The sequence below is a fragment of the Papio anubis genome, chromosome 4, assembly GCF_008728515.1.
Source record: "Papio anubis isolate 15944 chromosome 4, Panubis1.0, whole genome shotgun sequence".
Classification (NCBI taxonomy): domain Eukaryota; kingdom Metazoa; phylum Chordata; class Mammalia; order Primates; family Cercopithecidae; genus Papio; species Papio anubis.
This window is the reverse complement of record NC_044979.1, coordinates 146,954,051-146,970,917: the sequence shown is the minus strand read 5'-3', so window position 1 is coordinate 146,970,917 and position 16,867 is coordinate 146,954,051. Positions and strand designations below refer to the sequence as shown.

General features: G+C 58.1%; 1 protein-coding gene across 10 annotated transcripts in view; it reads right to left on the bottom strand.

Annotated features, from left to right (window-relative positions):
• Nucleotides 1-16,867, bottom strand: part of MAD1L1 (mitotic arrest deficient 1 like 1) — a 414,177-nt gene that overhangs the window by 286,095 nt on the left and 111,215 nt on the right. Inside the window, exon 1 of one of the 10 annotated variants that reach the window (XM_021935597.2) lies at nt 11,795-11,931. The exons of the other annotated variants lie outside the window; for them this stretch is intronic. The gene's annotated coding sequence lies outside the window, so the exon portion shown is untranslated. Of the gene's footprint in view, nt 1-11,794; nt 11,932-16,867 lie in introns of those variants that run through there. 10 annotated transcript variants of the gene reach the window in all.

The window sequence follows — 16,867 nt, the reverse complement described above, 5'->3', positions numbered from 1 at the left end:
TCTCTCTTTGTTTTACTTGCTATAGGGCATTAACTTTCAAAGGCTGGTTCTGCTTAATTTGATTTTTCATTTTCAAATGAACATCTGTGTTTAGGTCTAAAAAGCTCTTTGTTTAAACATACAGAGCGCCAGAAAGGGTCTGAACAAAGCCTTCCTCTGTAAACACTTGATTACCAGGAAGGCCTGCTTTTCACAGGCAGCCAGGGGTTGGCAGAGGAGGTTTTCACTCTGGCTTTCTCTCTAAGGTCGGTAGAAACTTTCTTTTCCTTTCAGAGTGGGAGAAACAAAGGCAGCAGCCCTGGGGTAACTGCTCAGCCTCAGAGCTCCTTCTGAGGTGGGGACGCCGGCAGCAGCAGCTGTCAGAAGCGGGTCCGCGTGGCCTCCAGGAGCCGGCTAGATCCACAGTCAGTCCCATCCCCTCTTCACTGGCAAGTCTCTGAGCCAGCTCCTGGGGAGAAGCAGGGCCCCTGGCGAGGGTTGGCAGGAAGAGCACGGGGCAGACCACACAGGCACCACCGAGTACAGGTTCCAGATCCTCACTCCGCCATGCCGGACGCATCCCTGTGCCCACACAGCCTCCCCGCACCCACTCTGCAGCTCAGAGCTGCTCACCCTCAGCTCTGGGTCCTCCGTACTCACTTCAGATTCCCACCGGACGGCAGGCCCTGCCTGTGGGCCCATCACCTGGCATCTCCCCTAGACCGAAAACCTGAGCTCTATTCCTCCTGAAATGAGGCCAGCCCTCCAGTGTCAATTACGTGCAACTTCCCTTGGCCTCAGCTGCTTCTTCAGGCCACATGGACAGTCCCTGCCCTAAGTGGCCCATGAGGGCACTGGAGGCGCACACAGAAGCAAGTGAGGAGAAGCGGCTGCAGCAGCAGCAGGGAACACGGCAACACTGGAGCCAAACCCCACCAACCCCAGGAGGACACTCGGGAGTGAGGCCCCAAGGACTCTGTAAACGGCAGAACTCCTAGCAGGGAGGTGTGCGGCCTCAGGATCCCAGCAACAGCCCCCAGCAGCCTCGACGATGCTCTGGCTTCAGCTTTAGGGACTACATCAGAAGACTTCTCCATAATCAAAGAGCGTCAAGAGCTGGTTAACATAGGAAGTTTAGCAAGAGCTCACTGCGGCTGTGTGGGTCTAAATAGGTTTAAACACTTCTGTGTTTTTATAGCATTATATTTAGAAACCTCTAAATAAAACTCATGGAGAGTGTTGCAATAATATACATTTTTTAAACTAATTGAATGTTGCCATTACAAGTGCTATTTTGGACAATCTGCTAAATATGTAATTTAGGAATTAAGATTCATATCTTACAGGATACGCTAATTATTCCTTTGAATCCGTTTGGGTACTTTCTGAACACACACAAGAAGTCTGAGAGTTGGCGACAACATCCACCCTTCTTCTCCATGGCGCAGAGGTCAGGCCACTAATAAGGGCACAAGCATGGGCTCAGCACCGTCGCGAGCGCGCAGACCCAGCTGTGCAGGCTGGAGGTGGCCACGAGGCCCACGCCTTTCCAGTCCAGCAGGCCCCGGCTCAAAGCAGCAGGAAGTTCTGTGTATTAAACCGCAGCCGATTTTCCTAAGGCTCCCCTCCGTTGATCTCACACACGTTATCAAAATGACATAGACGTCTAGATGGCAGCACCTCGAAGACTCCTGAAGCCTCCTTCTGTGGCTGGACTGTGCGCTGGCAGCCGTGCCGCCGCGTCCCACACCTCGGTACACAGCAGGCACAACTGAGCGGGCAGCTGCACAGCTGCTCCTGTTCCCTTCGGCGCCTCAGGAGCCACGCCCAAAGTGGAAACTAGACCCCACGGGGCTCTGTGACTCGCACAGCAGCACTGCCACCTCCTTTCCTGTGAAGCATCTACTTCTATTAATACAGTCTGAGACAGAGTTCACTTCTTCTGAAGTCACAACCCAACAGCGATTCACTCTGACTCACACTGGCCATGGAGAAGACTCGAGTGACTCAGACAGGCGGCAGATGAAGGCCTCCTTCCATCCTCAACACAGGCAGTAGTTTTGGGTCTCAAGTGTCTTCCTTCTGTCCCAACTCAAATTTTTCTTGCTGAAGAGCCATCACATCAGACTATTAAGATGCTTTTGGATCTGTGACGGGCTTTATCAATCAATAAAAGCTACTTCTGTACCAAGACCGCTTGCCCCCAGTGCAGTCCGAGCAGGGAATTCCATGGTGCACGCCCATAAGAAACGCTTTCTGCATCTCACAGGACAACAGCCGTCTGCACTCAGACCCCACCATCTCCCTCAAATACAGTTTCCCAGCAGAGCCGAGGAAATGATGGTGCAGGCAAACCCTACGTCCCCGGCTTGCTCTGCTCTCACCCGTCCTTCCCTCGAGTCCCGTACACAAGTGAAGGGAAGAAGAATGGATCAGGAAGCAGCTGGGTACAAAGAGCAGAAGAGAGCTTCAGTGTCAAGTCCGCAGGGCACGCTGCAGCCAAGCCCTCCGAGGAAAAGTAAATTAAAAACAAGAGGCACAAAGAAGAAACGGAGAGAGGAGGAGCACACACACTGAGTGTCCACTGTGCCCGCCGCACGCTCCCCCCACACCGTGCGGTCGGTGTGATCATCCTGCAGGCGAAGACTAGAGGAGCTCGGGAAGCCGGGCCTCAGAGCCCGCAGGTGCCCCCACACACCCCTCCACTTCCGCACGCCAGCTGCCCAGCCCCCAGTCCAAGGCGCCTCCACGTGCCCCTCCACCTCCACACGCCGGCTGCCCAGCCCCGGTCCCAGGTGTGGAAGCCTCCCAGGTGGCAAGGAGCTTTTGAGACCACGGCTGCTCAGCCCTTGTTCTCTGCTCTAGTCACGGAGTGTGCTGCAGAATGAATGAGGTACAGTCTTTCCCTAGTCACTGGAGAACAGAGATCAATGAAAAAGAGCACTGAGGAAGGGAGGAAAGATAAAAAGAACACTGCAGAAGGGAGGAAAGACAAAAGACTTAAGAGAGGAAGCAAAACGAAACCAGCTTAGATTTGATCCTGGTACGTGGGAAATCAGGTGGAGAGAAAGGCTACAACTCAGTGATGACCAGAAGTCCAGAGGGCTGGGCAGCCAACACGGCTGGGGGCTGCAGAAAGCACCAGAGCAACCGTCTGACGCCAGGTCGGGGCCGGCAGCCGCACGCTGGAAAACCCAACACGCAGCCCACGCGGCCCTGTGGGGCAGCTAAGCCCAAAACCCTGGCGTGGCCCGGCATGAGCAGGGCTGTGCAGAGTGGACGTGCACACACCGCGAACGCACACACCGGATGGTTCCCGCTGTGGAGACCCACGTGGCAATGTCTTCTGAAGTTAAAAGGATGCCAGGATCCAGCAGTCCCACTCCTAAGTAGGTGATCAAGGATAAGTAAGAGTTTAGATCATACAAAGTCAACATTTCCAACAGCTTTACTCCACTTCACCAAACCCAGAAACAACACAGATGTCCTTCAACCAGTGAACGAATAAACAAGACCTGGAGCAGCCGTGCCTGGAGCATCACTCAGCAACAAACAGCAGCGCTGCAATTCACACAGCCATGCGGTGAGTCCCAAATGCACCTGCATGAGCCAAAGATGCCACATTTGTATGACATTCTGTAAAAGGCAAAATCACGAGACAGAAAGCATGCCAGGGTGGCCAGGGAAGGGAGTCTGGGTGGTGGGGCTGTAAGTCAGCCCCAGGCATAAAAAAATGCACAGATGTACAGCAGAAGAGCAAGCGCGGCTGTACATACAGTTTTTTTAATCAACCAGAATGAAAAAGACTCAAAATGAAACACCAGCCCTAAGCGGTAAACCTAAGGGAATCACAAACAAAGAACACGACGCCAGGTGATGGGAAACACGACGGCACCCACAGTGCTGAGAAAACGCCACGTCCACTGGGAACCGTAGGCTAAGGACAGAAAGGCCTGTGCACAAACACCACCCTCGCAAGTCAACCTCTCCTCACAGAGCTGTGGATTGGCAGTTCCAGAAAGACCTTGTGCACACGTGAGGACTGGATGGGTAAGAAAACACAGTGTGTGCTGACAGCTGGGCTTCTCAAGACCAAGACGACAGCACAGGAGGCGAGGACAGCCCAGGGGTGCTTGATGGAGCCAGTGTCAGGGTGTCCACCGAGGGGCCCCAGGGTCCTGACGCACCCAGAGCAGGGAGCACCCCACACCCACATCTCATTTCTAAGCAGCACTCCACAACAAGAGGAAACAGGGCTTGCTGGGAAAGTTGCAGACTCTGGGAAAAGGGCAGGAAAAATCTAAGTTTAGAGCATTTTGCCATGCCAGATAGTAAAAAAAAAAAAAAAAAAGCTTAAAAAAAAGATGAGGGCAAATCACAGGGCACAAGAGCCCAACTGTGAGAGTTCCCGGTGGCCAAGGCTAAAATAACGTGAATGAACCAAATCAGCAGAGCCCTGGGTCACGACCATGAAGTAAAACAGAGAAAGTAACTGACACAAATAACTGACTCAGCGAGGGGCAGAGCCTCCCTCAGCAGAGTCCCACTTGGGAAACGGGGACAAGGGGCAGAGCCTCCCTCAGCAGAGAGTCCCACTTAGGAAACACGGAAGAGACGGGCGTACAGAAAACCGCCCAGTGGCCACGGTGACGAGCCCCGCAGCCGAGATGCACCACGGATGCTTGAACTAGGAGGAGAAGTTTGTGTAAGAAATAGGGGCCAGGCACAGTGGCTCACAGCTGTAATCCCAGCGCTTTGGGAGGCCAAGGTGGGTGGATCCCCTGAGGTCAGGAGTTCAAGACCAGCCTGACCAACATGGTGAAACCCCATCTCTACTAAAAATACAAAAGTTAGCCGGGTGTGGTGGCGGGTGCCTGTGGTCCCAGCTACTCAGGAGGCTGAGACAGGAGAATTGCTTGAACTCAGGAAGCAGAGCTTGCAGTGAGCCAAGATTATGCTACTGCACTCCAGCCTGGGCAACAGAGCGAGACTCTATCTAAAAAAAAAAGAAAAAGAAAAAAGAAATAGGATATTCGCATATTCTCAAAACATCTTCCCCAAGATACTTATTAATTACCAGAAGAAAAGCCACAGCCATGCATTTAGGGAGACCTTCGCCAGGTGACCACTGTGACCACACCCACAACAGAACATGGTGACGTCGCACACCCTGACATCACACACCCAGAGAGACACGACATCCCCTTTACGGTTTTCTGTCCAAAAATGCATAGCTTCAATCTAATCATGTGTAACACCAGACTCACTGCCGCTGAGGAACATCCGCAAAACACCGGCCCGCGCTCGCGAAGAGGCAGGGTCACGGCGGCAGGAGGAACCGAGGAGCAGTCTTTCCTGTCCCAAAGTGTAGGGCGGGACGGGGCCGCCAACACCAGGGGGATCCCAGGCCAGATCCTGGCACAGGAAAAGGAGCTCAGTGGGAGAACCGGCAAGGTCTGAACGCAGTCAGGACCCGTGCCTGCTGCACCCAGGCCTTACAGCTTCTGATAACTGCACGTGGGCTCGCAAGACTTACCCTCGGGAAAGCTGGTGGAGGGTATGTGGAAACATTCTCCATGTCTTCTGCAACTTTTCTGTCAGTGTAACATTATGTCAAAATGAAAAGTTCCCAGAAGAACATGCCAGACACAGGAGAAAGACAAAAGGGCAAATGGCCGGAGGATAATGACTCATCCCAAAGACCATCTCAACACACTTGGGCAGGCGGGCGGGAGAGCCCTGAGCCAGCCCACAGTCTGAGCAGGGAACCTGCGGGTCTTCCCCACACAAAGCACAGCTCCCGCCCTGCAGCACCGCCCGGCCAGGGCTAACACTGGTGGACACCATCCTCCTTAAGGCCACGAAGTGTACGGTCCTAGACCACCTTCCCTGAAAGAGACAATTGTGAGAACTGAAAGCTTCGCTGCTGGGATCAATCTTGCGGGTCAGCTCCCTGCAGCAAGGCCCAAGCTGACGTCACGTGACAGAAGGATGCTTCATGAAGATGAGCACAGCTGTGACTTGAAAGGTGGTTTCTTAACAGGGTCCAACAAATACAGCCTGTGGCCAAATCCCAGCCACAGCCTATTTTTGTAAACAACTTTTTTTTTTTTAAACAAAGTTGTGTTGGAACACAGCCACCCAGAATCCAATACGAATCGTCACTGCCACTCTCACAGCGTGATGGCAGAGTTCAGCATCTTCGACAGAGACCACCTGCCAGCAAACCGTGACGAGTCCCTCCTGGCCCTTCACACAAGACACTCATCAGACCCATCTTTTGAGGCCCACAGATAGTTCTGGGCTCTCGGTAAGGATCTGCTTTGCAAACACAAGGGCCTCAAAGCCCCGCCTTCCGGTGAGCACCTCTGCACCAGCAGGGAGCCTTCTGGAAGAATCTGTTCCCAGGGTAGAAACGGCAACAGGGCTAGTGCAGCAGAAGAGAGTAGAGCGCCTGGGAGACCTGCATCAGAGCCCGAACAGCTGGAGGCACCAGTCAGGCTGTATCCCTGCCCCGTGACCCAGGGCTCCCCCAGAACCCGGGGCCCACCATTGGCACAGTGTGGAAGTACCCACACAGGAGGATGCAAGGCCGCGTTCACACCGTGGGGCACTGGCTCAGCAATCCCTGCATGTTCCGGGGTCACAGGGTCAGAGGAGGTGCTGGATAGAGGCTCTGTGTGTCGTGTCGACACCGGGACTGCAGGCACTCAGTCTGCATGGTTCCCGCATGGCCACATCCAGGGAAGCCACAGCCCTGCCGCCAAGGTCAGGACGAATCCTGGCCAACCAGAAGGACCTGCCACGCGTGACCTGCATGGAGCGCTCAGAGCAGAGGGAACGCACTGAGGCGCAGCCATCAGGAGGGGCACAGTGGCGGGCCCTGCGGGGAGAAGCTCTCAGAGCAGGACGGGCTGTCCCACTTCCCATTGCTCCTGCCCCACGTCCACACCCTCTCCTGCCAGCACCCCACCACCTAAACAAAGAACAGGGCTGCGCTGCGGGAGACGGTGGAGGGGGGATAAGGCTCAGTGGGAACGGGGCCCAGCCCCACTGCCCACCACTTAACCACACCCCCTAACCCGAATATCCCTGTTTCCTCAACACTAAATAAGGGCCAACGCGACCACAGAAAAAGCTGAAGGGGGTGAGCAGGACCTCACTGTCCACATTGATGTGTCAGCTGCTGCTCCCAGCAGCCCCAGCTCCAGGCTCCTCTTGTGCCCCTTCCCAGCACAGCAGGGAGCGAGAGCCAGGCCCAGGGAGCAGAGCGCGTGGGTGCAGCTGGAGGGCAGGCGGCTGCATATGCGCCGAGTGCTAGAGGACGAACAAGACTCAGGCCTGACTCATCTCATGTTCCAGAAGCACCTAAAGTGGGCTGCACACAGCAGGTGTTGAACAAACGCTTCCTGAATGGGAGCGACAAGGAGCCTCTGTCCTCTGAGAGATGAGAGCCTCGCCAGGGAGGACTGCGGAGCCCCCAAAGAGCCAGCGCAGACAATGAATGCCAGGGCAGGGAACCCGAGGTGTCTCCAGCAAGACCCCAGGTGGGCAGGGCCTGGATGAGCCAGGTACCCACGTGTGGCAGGTCAGAGTGTTGGGGGTGAGGGGGTTCCCTGTGTGTACATAGGGCTGCGGGAGGTGGCAGTCAGTGGAAAAGCAGTAACAGGCCATGTGTCATACTGGTGCACGGGGTCCAGGTCCATCCGGCTAGAGCAGAAAAACCAGAGAAGAGGCCTGAGGAAGAGGCAGCACAGGCCACCAGACCCAACAGGGAGGAAGGCATCTGGATGTCCCAGAGTTAGTGAGAGGGCCTTAGCCGAGGAGGCAGGCACATCGCCAAGTATGAGGTGGTCTGCACCCTGCCTCTGCAGACCTGGGAGCTGCTGCACAAAGTCCCAGGAGATCCTGAAGTGTGCCCTTGGCAAAGAGGACGGTGGAGACAAAGAAGTATTTGCAATGAACTAGTGAAGGCCCACAGCAAACACCCAGCATGGCACAGCACTGGGCACCACCTGAAGACAAGGAAACGCGACCTTGGGGAGCTCCCAGTGCAGCAGGAGCGGGATCCAGGCTCTAACGCTGGGAACACAGCCTGTTCTAGAGATCGGCCTGGCAGAGGCAGCCAGGCAGGCAGCCAAAGCGGGCAGGAAAGACCAGAAGCAGCTAAGAGTCTCCTGCAATATCCATGTTCCCCAGGCCCCTCCTTCCTGAACACTGTGGCAGGCCCTGGGAGCCACTGTCAGGGAGGAGCCAGGCTCTGCAGGGAAGCTGCACCCCATTCCCAAGGGCACCTTCCCAAGCCAAGGCAACCCCTCTGCAAACAAACAGGCAGCCCAGCTCCACAAGCACCGCTGGTGGGACGGCTCAGAGGCTGGGAGAGACACACACAGGCCACCCCCATGGTCGTGGTCTCAACAGACAGGCACTGCCCATTCCCAAGGAGGAGGGGTGATATGACATGGTTTGACTGTGTCCCCACCCAAATCTCATCTTCAACTGTAGTTTCCACAGTCCCCACACGTCATGGGAGGGACCTGGAGAGAGGTGAGTGAGTCACAGGGGCAGGTACCCCCACACTGCCGCGCTCGGGCTAGTGAGTGGGCTCGAGAGAGAGAGGTAACTGTTTTATAAGGGGCTTTTCTCCTTTTGCTCGGCACTTCTCCTTCCTGTCACCATGTGAAGAAGGACGTTCCACCATGATTGTCATTTTCCTGAGGCCTCCCCAGCCACGATAAACTGTGAGTTAATTAAACCTTTTTCGTTTATAAATCACCAAGTCTCGGGTACGTCTTCACTAGCAGCGTGAGAGGGAACTAACACAGGGGTAAGGGAAAAGAGAAGCCCTGCCAGGGAGAGGACAGCAGCAGGAGGCACCCACCATGAGGTGTGTGTGTCCACAGGGCCCCACTGGCCTTTGGGGCAAAAAACTCACTTGTGTCCACAAACATCCCAACAACCGCTGGACACTTGGCCCCGGCCCCAGCCCCTTGCATAGCAACAGCCCCTCAAGTACACCCCCAAATGTTCCCTAGTGTCCCTCAGCAGGGGGCAGGACAGGAAAGCATCAGGCCACCCGACTGCCCTAGGAGGCTCCAGCCCATCAGGCCAGCTCAGTACCCCTTACCCACCCTCCACCCTGTGCACCGACACTCATCCCAAGCTGCCAGCCAGCCACTCCTGACCACGATGCCGGACACTGTGCTGCCAGAGGTGCCACTCAGTCACAGCCTGTCAGACCCTCTGCTGGAGTGGACGGGGCAGCATCCAGGGCACAGTGCCAGCCCAGGTCTGGGGGCTCCTCTGCAGAACGCAGCCTGCACCTGACACACGCAGGGCGTGGTCGGCAGTCACAGATCTACATGGCACACTGTGCAGCGGAACCCTCCCTCCCGACCAGCAGGACATCCCTCTGTGCTGCCACCAGGCTCCCAGAAGCAGGGTCAGCCCCGAGTGATGTGTGAGAGCCCCGGGAGCGCGGTAAGCACATAGGGGTCTGCCCAGCATCCGCAGCGCGCGGCATGAACACTGCAAGATGCACACCACTCCACACACTGGGCCAGCATTTTCTCCCCAGCAAGCACTATCAAGGCTGTTGCTGGCAACAGGCCCTCCTTGTCCAAGTTTCCTGGGGCAGGTGACCGGAAGTGAAGAAACAGGGCCGTCCCTCCCAGCCCCTGCCCACACACTGCCTCCATGGCAGGTTCATGCCTCCTCGGAGCAGGCTCGGCTCACAGTCTTCCTTCCGGATGAGGGGTTGCCGCCAGCTGAGCATGTCCCTCCAAAAGCCACATCGTATCTCACAGGCACTTCGCAGGTGACATGAGGCATGTACAGACAGGCCCCTAGCATTCCATAGCCGTCTGGGTCACAGCCTGCTCTCAGGGAAGACGGCGCCCTGCAGTTGTGCCTCCTGTCTCTCTCCTTGACCTGCAGTGCAGACCTGGAGCTGAGACATCCTCCATCAAGGGCACAAGCTCCACACCCCCAGCTGCCTGGGCTCGCCCCAGCCTCTGGCCCCACGTGATGGTCTCTGCCTCCCAGACCCCTGCGCTGACAAGCAGGAGTGGCGGGCTTGAGCTCCAGGGCTGCAGGGTGACGGCTGCCCAGCGCTCTTGGCGAAGTGGTGTTTCCACAAGGCAAGGAGGTTAACGCCAGGCAGCCCGGACTCCTTCTGCTGTGTTTCATCTACTGTGAAATTTCTCCTGTTCTGGTGCCCTCCTCTCCCTCTCCATTCTCCCCCTAAAACAAGTGACCAAAGGAGCGCCTGTGTCTGGTTCACAGACATTAGAAGCTCCCAGGCTGTGGCTCTCCGCAGCACCTTCCCTATCATGTCTCATCACACACCCTTTCTGAGAGTGGCCCACATGGTTTAGGACAGAGGTGAGGGCGCTGGGCAGGAGCTGTCGTGGGGCACACACTCTCTGAAGCTGGGCAAAGCTGGACGACGCCACAGGAGCGGCTCTTTACATCCTCCTGGCCCTGTGCAGGTTGACCCCAGGCAGCTCTCAGGCCCCAACTGTGGTGACAGCACGTGCCTGAGCTCTGACCCACATGCAGACGTCAGAGGCCTCCAAGCCACTGACTTAGTGGCAAGTGGGCTACAGCTGCAGGACAGAGGGCTAGAGATCTGGGGGGTAACCTGTGCTGAGTGACAATGCACCCCAAAACCCAGAGTGTGGCCAAGGAAGGAGAGCCTGCCAGTCCAGCAGGGAACCCCCCAGCACAGTCCTGGCCGCACCCATACAGCTCACATAGATGGCAGCCACATACGCCCCACAACTGTTCCAGACCCACACAGCTCACACAGACGGCAGTCACACACGTGCCCACGACAGCTGTTCCAGACTCACACGGCTCACACAGACAGCAGTCACACACGCCCATGACAGTTGTTCTAGACCCACATAGCTCACACAGACGGCAGCTACACATGCGCCCACAACTGTTCCAGACCCACACAGCTCAGACAGCAGCCACACACATGCCCACGACAGCTGTTCCAGACCCACACAGCTCACATAGACAGCAGCCACACACACACCCACGACAACTGTTCCAGACCCACACGGCTCACACAGACGGCAGCCACACACGCCCCATGACAGTTGTTCCAGACCCACACAGCTCACACAGACGGCAGCCACACACGCCCACGACAGCTGTTCCAGACCACACGGCTCACACAGACGGCAGCCACACATGCCCACGACAGCTGTTCCAGACCCCTAGGCTCTTTCCCACTGGCTCCTCACTGGGGTCCATGACTCTGATCTCAGGTCTCCCTTCCTTCCAAGCATCCAACCAAGAGCTCCTTATTCCCTGAAAGCAGCCCTCAGCATCCTCCTCACTCCACCTCCTCCCGGGACTCACCCAAGGCATCCCTACCAATGACCTGGGTGGAGAAGGCCCAGTTCATGGTCTCCATCCTCAGATCAGGCCCTCCAGGCTCTCCCTGGGACCCCGTGGCGCCTGCCTTTTCACTCCTCCAAATGAAGCAGAGCCCCCTGCAGTCCCGCGTCCCACGCTGGGTCTATGGTAAGGCCAACTCCCCCTCTCTTGGCCCTCTCCACCTGCTGGCTTTGCCCAACACAGTCTCCCTTCCCCAGCTGCCTGTCCTGACAGCCTGGCTGCAGTGTGTGCTCACCCCAACAGCCCCGCCTGTGTGTTACAGCAAATGGCACCTCCTAAAGTCTGACCCAGCTCAACGCCCGCCACCGCTTCCTCCCAACTGATAACGAAGGCCACGCTGTAGCAGCCTGCCTCCACAGCCAGCACCATCCTCTGAGAAAGCCTGGGACTGTGACCACCATACCCTGGAGAGCCTGGGGGTGCAGCCGTGGGGTCACCACCCTGCAATCTGCACGGGTTCCAGAGCCTGACGCAGGGAGGAGGCACTCGCAGTGCAGGAACCAAGCTGAAGGCCCAGGCCTGGGGCGTTGCCTTCTGCCAGACTTCCCCCACCCCCACGGGTCTGACTCTTGCCCACCCCACCCAGAGGCTTCCTCAGAGCCAGGAACTGTGTCTTCTGTTGCTTTGTTTCCCCAACACCACAAAACCAAGGCTTTTCAGAAACATAATAATTATCTGAGAGCATCACTTTGAGAGAAACCTGTAAATGAGAGCATATGCCAAGCAAGGTGGGGGGTGCGGGACAGGAGGCGGGAGGCAGCCTGCGAGCCCCCATGGGAGGAACTCGGGAGACAGCAGGGCCTCAGGAGCTGTCTCGGTTTCCAAGGCTGCAGGCAGGGATCAGAAAAGGATCCCAATAGGCTGGTGTGGCCTCCAGGGCGGGGCAAGGAAGTTCTCCACCCCTTCCCCTGCTTCAGGGCAGGCACAGACTCCAGACTTGGGGAGGCCCAGCAAGGTAGACAAGCAGCTGCCATCGCAGCACAGGTGGACTCGAGGGGGCTGGGGGACTCCTGCAGAGGCACACTAGCCCCAGCCGCAAGGACGGTCCCAGCACAGGCTCCCAGGGCAGGGGCCCCACCACAGTATTCACCAGGACGAACTGGACCAGGCGGCTCTGGGGCCTTTCCCGCCGGAGGCCTCATGATCTGAGTCCCCCACTCACTGGTTAGCCCGTTTCCATGTGCGGGGCAGGCACTGGGTGCTGCTAAGAGGACGAGCCCAGATGCAGCTCCTCCACCGAGGGCCCTCTCCTGACCTCTGCTCAGCGTCAGAGTGAGGCTCTGCACCCAGGCCCCCAGCACCTGCCAGGCACTGCGGGGACAGGCAGGCACGAGGGAGGCTGCAGATACACCACGCACACTCGGTCCAGCTGAAGCCTCCCGGGCAGCGGCAGGCACGACCTCATAGGCCCCACGGGAGGCTCGTGAACAGACTCACGGTGGCCAGAGGTGCACCGCCAGGCAGGTGCTCACCGACACTGTCCCCATGGGTCGGGCTTCATTAGAAACCACAGACCTCAGAATAACAGGCCTCTGGGCTCCCAGGAGGGACTGGGGCAGGACTATGCTGCAGATCAGGGCATCCTGGAACTGTTGCCAGCAGGAGGCCGCTCGGGCCCAGAGCCAAGCTGGCGGAACTCAGCCTCCAGCACTAGAGCCTGGGGGTCAGGAGTCCTCGAGGGTTGGGTGGGGAGGGAAAGGCCACACCTTTCCCTCATTTTCTACAACATCCCACCTCCCTCGCAGGCCTGTGTGCTCCAGACGGTGAGGCCTGTCTGCCTCGCTCTCCAGCACCAGGCAGGGGCCGGCACAGCAGGAACACAGACCCGTGCAGCAGCCAGATGTGGGGACGTGTGGACACCTGAGGGGACCAGCAAAGGCACACAGAAGGGCTAGGGAGTCAAGACGCACCAAGACACTGGGGAAAAGACCCGGGGTGTTAAAAGTGGCTTCTGGGGTGGGGAGGGGGAGACTGGTGGGACAGAGGAACTCTTGGGAAAAGACCTCAAGTTTTAAAACTCAAGGGAGTCTGGAGGGACAATCAGAACTGCCACTGTCTCACGTCAGCCACAGAAAAGCCAGCACCGAGAGAGGTCGGAGCAGTGGCCACCCCGCATGTGGCTGGTGGGCTGGGACGGAGGAAACCCGCGGGGGCTGGGGAAATGCTCAGACTGCCCGTGTCAGACCCGTCCACCTCGTGTGCCTCACCTAATCTCATACCTCAAAGTGTCTTAAAATATTCTCTAGCACGTTAATAACTGTTACCTAAAACAGCCAATCACCAGCTGGGTGCGGTGGTTCACGCCTGTAATCCTAACACTTTGGCAGGCCAAGGTGGGCAGATCACCTGAGAGAGACCAGCCTGACCAACATGGAGAAACCCCACCACTAACACAAAATTAGCCAGACACGGTGGCGCATGCCTGTAATCCCAGCTACTCGGGAGGCTGAGGCAGGAGAATCACTTGAACCCGGGAGGCGGAGGTTGCAGTGAGCCAAGATCGCGCCATTTCACTCCGGCCTGGGCGACGGAGCAAGACTCTGTCTCAAAAAAAAAAAAAGAAACCCAATCGCTGGGTCCCGGAACCACAAACCAGGGAGCTGACGCTGGCCTGCTCCTGGCAGGTGAGAGGCAGGAAGGATGCAGCCTTGATCCGAGCAGATGGCAAGTCAGCCCCAGTGCGAGAGCCACGACTGCCACCTGTGCCAGGTGCACAGGTAAAGGGGCTAAAGCTCACCCCCAGGCGCAGCGGGGAAGTCAAGGCGCAGGATTTGTCCAGAGCTGCACGTGTGCCAGCCACGGCGTCGCTGTGGGTGGTGACGGCCGCCGTCCACCCAGCGCCCCTCCCAGGTGAGCTTCCCCATCACCGTCTGCCCATCCTGCCCTGGTAGAGAAGCATATTATCAAGGCGACCGGTACTTCGCCTGCCTCCCTTCCACTGAGTCTGGCTTAAAGAGCAGCAGGGGAGCCTGGCACAGTGGCTCACGCCTGTAATCCCAGCACTTTGGGAGGCCAAGGCGGGCGGATCTCGAGGTCAGGAGATTGAGACCATCCTGGCTAATGCAATGAAACCCCATCTCTACTAAAATTACAAAAAATTAGCCAGGTGTGGTGGCAGGCACCTGTAGTCCCAGCTGCTCGGGAGGCTGAGGCAGCAGAATGGCATGAAGCTGGGAGGTGGAGCTTGGTAGAGCTTGCAGTGAGCCGAGATCGCGCCACCGCACTCCAGCCTGGGGCAGAGCGAGACTCCGTCTCAAAAAAAAGAGCAGCAGGGGAGCTCAGCCGGCTCAGGGACTGCGACGAAACTGCATGCCACAGCCCGGAGACACTGCGGGAGGGATCCCAGCAAGTGAAACTGGGCTGGGGTGTGGGCCAGAAAGAGGGCGCTGGTAAAGCCCTGGTCCTGTGAGTGCAGCTGACACCCAGTGGGCTCTGTTTGTGCTTGAGCTGGTGACAGTAGGCTTTCCTTCCTTGTCAAGCAGGAGAGCACCCCAGTCCACCCAAGGAGCACCCAGGAGGAGCCAGCCCTGCCAAGGGAACACATGGGAGGCGTCAACCCCCCGGAGTGCAGCAGCCCTCAAGCGAGGACGCACGGGGACACGCGACACCAGGAAGCGAGTCGGAGGCAATTAAGCCTGTTTCAGAGTGGGCTTGGCAGGCGGTGCTGGATCGATAGATCCTCCGGCAGCGCAGTGTTGCAGGTGAGGAATCAATCAGGTAAATGCCTCCCAATCTGTTCCCGCTGTGCAAAGAATCAGCGCTGTTTACCACTCAAGTCAGAAATAAATAAATAAAGCTGCCAATTAGCCAGCGCCCTTCTTCTCTCTGGCAAGGGCTTTTTAGCTTCTCCAAATACACCACAGCCCTGCAAGGCTGCACAAAAGGAACGGCAGCCCAGGCGGCGAGGAGCGGGGGCCCAGGCCCCAGGGCAAGAACTCAGCTTCCAGGGAAGCCCCCTGCAGCCAGGTCAGGCTCCTCCTCTAGGCATGGAAGCTGGGCACACACCTCCAGGAGCAAGGGGAAGGCCCCCTGTACCCCCAGTACAGATGCGGCCGAGAGCCCCCAGCTCTCCACAGGTCAGAGGCCACGCCGTGCCCCTGCTCACCCCGCAGAGCAGCAAGGCAGGGGGGGCAGGCCATTGGGCGATGGCGTAGGACCTGCGAGGGTCAAGACGTGGAGAGGAGGCAGGCCCACCCAGACAGGCCTCTTCCAAGACTCCAGGGGCACAGAGGCTCCAAAGACCCTCGCCCAGGAGCAAAACACACAAACACGGGGGCGTGGAACTACCACGGGGCATGGAACCGATTTGGGAAGAGCCCAACATGCCAAAAGGAAGAGCAGGCTCCCCCAGGACAGAGAGTAAGAAGACCTGCCTGCCACCAGGGCTAGTGAGGAAGGAGCTGCACCCACGGCCTACGGGGACAGCCGGCCTGCTCGTGGCCCACCCCGGCCAAAAGAGGCAGACTGCCCAGGGGCACAGTGGGGGCAGGATGGCTAGGACTCCTCTGGCAGAGAGGAGGGCATGAAGCTCCCCGACTCTGTGCTTGGCAAGGAGCGTATGGGGCTCCACGCTTCCCCAGGGGCAGACCTGCTGGGTTCTCACACACCCTGGGAGGGCCAGGCCCACCCTGCCCCACTCTCCTCTGGGTCAGGAGACAGCCATTCCACCTGGGTGCCCAGCGCTTGTGGGAGAAACTCTGAATTCAGGAGCCTTCCTCAGTGCCAAGCACGGTGACACCACATACAACAGAGGCACCTCCGGGTGAGGAAGGACGTCTGGGCTCAGCCAGCGACGCCAGCGGGCCTCCCTGGGGCTTGAGGAGGGCACAGGAGCTGCAGGTGGCCCTCTAGCCCCAGGGCAGGAGACACCAGCAAGCACGGAGGACACACATAGGCATGGCTGAGGGAGCCGGGATGCAGGTGGTTCCTGCTCTGCATCCCGGGCCCCTCCCCTGCTGGGCTCCCAGCCCGCACTAAGGATCCGGTCCTCACAGAGACCCCAGGAAGTCACTGCTCTCGGGGCTGCACTTTACAGAGACACAGGACCTGCCACAGAAGGTCGTGTCACACCCCTGGTCATGCGGCCCACCGGTGGCACAGCAGCGGCAGGGCTAGTCACCACTACAGTTGCCAGGTGCGCTCCAGCAGGTCCTGGACCCGAGGGTGGGGGCGGCACCATGAGGCAGGTGCTGACACGGTGGGTGGGGGTGGTGCCCCTCCAATGACCCCGATGACGGGACAGATGCCCAGGTGGGGACAAAGAGGACACAAACAGCAGCCCTGAGCTGAGCTGCCCACGTATCCCTCCTCCTCATACTGGCCCCATGTGTCCCCGGGTGACAGCTCAGAACAGCGCACAGTGATGCCTCCGCAGCCTGGTGAGCAAGCTCCACCATACGCTCAGGACGAGACTGCAACACGGCGTCTGAAAAACCCTCTGAATATTCACGAGTTCTCATCTGCCCAGGTGAGCGAC